At 44.2% G+C, this 5551-nt stretch overlaps 1 pseudogene; it reads right to left on the bottom strand.

Annotated features, from left to right (window-relative positions):
* Window positions 1-1445: 1445 nt before the first annotated feature.
* On the bottom strand, window positions 1446-5551 carry LOC119175487 (pre-mRNA-splicing factor SPF27-like; annotated as a pseudogene).

Genomic DNA, 5551 nt, shown 5'->3' with positions numbered 1-5551 from the left:
TTAAAACATTTCCGCCTCCAACGGAAATGGAACCGCCACAGCCGGGATTCGATCCCGCGACCTGTGGGTCAGCAGCCGAGTACATCATCCACTAGAACACCGCGACGGGGCAATCACAGCAATGGTGAAGTTAATAATATACTTGCCCCCTCCCCTCACCTATTTTTTTCTCGCTATGACCAACTCAACATAGAAGGCCCATTACCCATATATAATAAATATATGCCCATCCCCCACCCTCCATAAAAAATCTACCGGTGCCCTTGCGGCCGACGTGTCAATAACGGCTTATATATCATGCTCATTTGATAAAACCGGAACAAGGTTATGATGGTCGTTAAAAATTACGGCATCCTAAAGCTTCGCGTTTAGGAGTTCAACGTGATAGCGATCTTCTGTTTGTATAGTGCGTACTTCAAACACCTAATACACGAAACCTTTTGGAACCAGGTATGCACCCTTTACATAGCCTCAAGAAAAACGGTGCAGTAGCGTGTGTGCGTTTTGTAGTGGGTTACTGGCTTTAAACCACGAAGTCATTGTAATATTCGCATGTTGTGATAATCGCAAGAAGTCATACTATATTCATAAATGTCTATGGCACGCTTCTCTGTTGTGTGATTGGATATGGTGTCACAACAGTGTCAACATATTCAATCTCACCGCGGCAGAAGTGAGATGAACAGCGGGCGCCACTGATGCATTGTCAACAAATCCTCGCCCTTGCGATCACTCTGAAGGAACTTGCATTAATACTTTATTTCGGTGTATCGACGCCCATCACCGAATGGGAAAGATTATCTGCAGGTATAAAAGCAGCATTTCTACAAAGCACAGCCAAGTTGTAGACATTTCTTTAGATTAATTGACGTGAAGCGGAAGTGTTTAGGTTCACTGCGATACCGGCTGCCTCGGCGAGCAGGCTCACTTCGGTTCCACCTTTCCTGTATTCAAGGAGGGCACCAAAATAAAAAAAGGCAATTGCATATGCGAATGTAGGAGAGAAAAGACAAGGTAACTTTAAGGGCAAAAACGAACAACCTACGGCGAATTCGACTATTAAAAACCGGTGGCAGCAACGATGTACATACGCGTAGATTTGCCATTTTGAGGCGTCACAGATGGCACGTTGCTTCAGTGATGTACACCTAACTATAGCCAACATTGGCGAAGCCAAAGGAGGGGTGTTTTGCACTCCTTTCGAAATTTTAAAACTTTGTATGTGTATACACGCACGTATGCAAATGAACGCACGAGCATAAATAGAATATGTACAAATACCCTCCTCCTTTCCGACTGACCAAGGTCAGCCGCGATGGCGGCGCGAACCGATGTGCGCGGAACAGACGGCTAGACCCTATAGCCAAGCAGACGCGACAAGGCACGGTTGCGAGTTGGTTACCATAGCAACAACAAATATTTTCCATCGGATGCTGGCTTCCGTTTCATTCCTTGAATTCTCGGCGCTCGCCACTTTCCTATGAAACAAACAAAAAAAAAAATGTCTCAGCCTGATAACATGCTTGCCATTTTTAAATGGAAATGGCGTGAGCGCATCAATCATACAAGCGAGGCGCATGCAAGATTTCAGGACTATTTTTGTTAGGGGAAACGACATTTTTTTAACACGTTCATTCTTTAGTATACTCTGCTTTCCTGATCAGCATAATATCTGGGGATTTACGGTCCAAATCCACGACATGATTATGAAAGACGCCATAGTGGAGGTCTGCCGAAGTTTTCATCATCTGGTATTCATTAACCTGCACTGACACCGGACAGTTCCCGCCCCGCTACGTTTAAACTCCATCGAAATGCGACTGCTCCAGCCGGAATCGAACCCGCAACCTTTGGGTGAGCAGCCGTGCTCCTTATAACTACTGCTCCACTGCGGTGATCTTCTGATAAGCATATTTTGTCTGGAATATTAACCGATGACACACTACTTTCATTGCCGCAATGGCACTTTACGTGTGGCAGCTTGAGCTATTTGGTATGGCATGACGATAGTTATAGCGCAAGAACAAAACGACAACACAGAGACAAGAAGGATCTTTCGTGTCCTTCTTGTTTCTGTGTCGTCGTTTTGTTCTCGCGCTATAACTATCGTCATGCCACTTTACGGCTTTCAAAGAGTGATCCCTATATAAGAGGCTAAGATCACGCATGACCACATGCACGTCGTCTTTACTGCTGACTTACTCGGAACAGGTACCCATGTCAGCACTATACAACAGACTGAATGAAAACAACTAAGAAAATCCAGCGCTAACAAGCGCTTTTCGCAATAAAGTTCTGCCTATAGATCCAATGAGCCAACTGTTCCATGATGAATAGACTGCCCTCCGCACAGTGTGCGTGAGCCAACCCCAATAATGGTTCGTCAAGATCAAGCACACCTCGCCGCAGTGGTCTAGTGACTAAGGTACTCTGCTTCTGCGTAGAAGATCCAGTAGGTAGGGACGACCCTCCACGCGGCTACAATATAGCCACAAGTTTAAACAAGTGCCTTGAACAATGTTAGTATTAGGATGCTTTTTTTCGTTTTTTTTGTTTTGTTTTGTTCAGAAGAAGGTTGTATCGCTTGTGACAAGACATGCGCCGAAGTATTCTGTATTTAAGTTATTTGGCGCAAGATGCGCCCTTTTTCTTTTTCCTTGGCCACACGTGTCGGCCTGCCTATATAATCGTGCCTCAAATAAATATTGCTGTTCTTTCGTCCATCGGATGTCGGCCTGCTTCTACATCAAATGCTGCACAACGATACAAAGACTGTAGACTCCCACAAAGAGCAGAAGGTCTTGGCTGGCAGCACAGTGATTTGAACAAAGTCTATATGCAAAGTTATTCCTTAAACGTAACATTTCTTTCTGTCAGAAAATACAAAGCACTGGCGTTGGAGCCGTGTAAGAAGTTGCATATCTTCAGGCACATTTACCACCACCAGTGCTGAAGACATCACTGGCCGTGGTACAGTTTGTTGCATATGCATTTTGTGCATTTGCTAATTTGCCAAGCAATAGGTCTAGCCAATCACAGTGCTGTAAATTTACACAAACCACCAACTTAGAAGACACTTCTTCAAAAAATGTTGTACACAAATGTAACCAGAATTAATAGCACTTGTCAATTACAGATGGGCTATAGAAGCCTACTAAAGCATCAACTTTAAAGATACTCAAAGGGACTCTAAAATGAAACAATTAAATAAGTTCAAACGGATAAATTATTCTTTCGGTATTCTCCTTTAATTTTTCTGTCACTGGTTAAACACAAGCAGAGAAAATTTATGTCTGAGTATCATTTATGAATTTGTGCCAAATCTGCCACATGTGAACGTCATGCTGACACAACAAATTTCACAGTTTTTTCCTGTGTTTTGGCCACTATGATTGAATCAAACTTGCTATGTTAAGGTTTCGTGTACCTTAGAACACAATGAAACAATTTTCCGTGACAACCAGGCATTCTCAAACACAGTCAAAATACATGACATTATGGCATGCTGGTGCAGCAGCAACTTCAAAGAGGCGCGTCAGCCCATTTTGTTACTTTATCACATTTTCTAACTAATCGAGCACCTTGTTGCTGTAAGAGTAATGCTTTCAGGGTTGAGAAATTCTAACTTGTAGATACGGGAAAATTTTTTAAAATCTTTTTCTAGTGGCCCTTTAAGCCCATCAGTAGTGCTTCAATTCCGCATAAAGGTAAATTCAGTTTGTTCTCACCACAAGGAACCAAAACGGTCAACAGCAGGAGAGCCTCCATTGCCTGATATGACATAAAGTACCTCTGTTTTGCATGTAGGAGCACCACGTTGTGAAAAAACAAATTTACCTCAATTCTTGGAGTTGCCGCTGCAGTTGGCGGAGCATGCGAAAGAGCGCAGCATTGCAGCCCTTCCTTCAAGTTGGCAATACGGGTGGCTCGATGTTCAAACTGCGCCGATGAGTTGTCGACGCACTCCGATCAGGACGCGACGCCCGTCGTTTTGCCAGCAGGCGGCTGCGGAAGCTCGTATCTGTAAAGCAACGAAAAATATATGAAACAAATCCTGCAAAAAACGAACTCGTCCCTGGCAATGTGAATATGCACTGCACCTTGGTCACAATGTAAAGAAAAGATTAGGCGTGAGCACAGCCACCTCGTCCTTCCCACAGAGAAGTGCCTCACCAAATAGCGACCACTTGTTTTTGTGAAGCCATGCATTTCCCGAGTTCAATATAACTTGGAGCTGGGCGAGTTGTTTGATACTTCTAGTTTCCCTTGAATATTTCTCGAGTATTTCACATAGTAGACTTCGCAATACAGGAACGCAAGCACGCTTTTGTATCGCTGGTTTTTGGTCAGAAAGCTGACAATCCTCATGAAATTTATCAAGGATTCTGACATTGCTGTTAAACCGAATTCAAAGTTACAGGTAGTCATGACAAACCTTCATCTCATAACATACTGTTATGTTAACATACCAACCCTAGCTGAAAAAAAAGAAAGAGTACTACCTATCACTCTCATGGAGGCTGAATAGTCACAATGCATCATTCCCAAAATCAGCACAATAATGGGCTGCTGTATTCCATAGCACGCCTCTCATGTGTATACTATGTCTTTTTCGTCGGCGCAGTCATAATTTCGCCATTTTCCGCTCTTCGCCATACGAATTTCCCACCAACTATCCTAACGGTTCACGCTTCTACTGTTGGACCCATTTACATCTTACCGCGAGCGATTCTTCAAACCTCTTCGATACCACGTGAAAGCGCGCAGCTTAATTGAGCGGCGTACTATAATCAGTGGCTATCAGAGAAACAACGTAGTGGAGAGAAAACGCAAGCCTTTCGGCTGGCTGGAACGACAGCGAGATACGAGCAACAGCGCTTCGAACTGGACAGCCTAACATGCGAAACGTTACGAGGCAGACTTGCGTCATCCGGGCGAAATAAACGAAACCAATCACTTAGGCCTGCGCTATTCTCCGGTCAGAGTATTGGTTTCATTCTAATCGAAGAAGCGAATTAACGCAACACGACTCACCATTTCATGCTCGTCATTTCCATGGGCAACCTCGACTGAAGGCGTTCGGATTCGGTCTTCATGATTTCGCTCTGCAAATGGATAAAAAAAACCAGATTAGTCGCACAATGTTACGTTAGTCGCTCGTCGCCCATCGTATCAAGCCAAGTGTCACAACAGCACGTTCGTAACGTTCGAGCGCATCATTACTACCTCAAACTGATGCAGCGACAGCTGGGGCAAATGTTCCAGGTAATTCTTTGTGGGTCTGTATCGCCTCGTCCCTTCTTCGACCATAACCATGACATGAAATGAGAAGCGAAGAACGTAAACACATACAGCGCGATGACACAGTTGTCATTGGTCGCTTGAATTCCCACATACATAGCACGCATTCGAGCGCCAATTTAGAGGCATAGACAAGCAGACTAGTTAAAATTAGGGTTGGGAATCTAAAACTTACGGCTTCGCGAATTCCAGGCTTGTCATAGCCTTGATCGATGTAAGGCAGTACGTCGACGATCACCTCTCCTGCCAT

The sequence above is a fragment of the Rhipicephalus microplus genome, chromosome X (assembly GCF_043290135.1).
Source record: "Rhipicephalus microplus isolate Deutch F79 chromosome X, USDA_Rmic, whole genome shotgun sequence".
NCBI classification, from domain to species: domain Eukaryota; kingdom Metazoa; phylum Arthropoda; class Arachnida; order Ixodida; family Ixodidae; genus Rhipicephalus; species Rhipicephalus microplus.
Note: the sequence above shows the minus strand (reverse complement) of the source record. Positions and strands in the feature narration are given on the sequence as shown.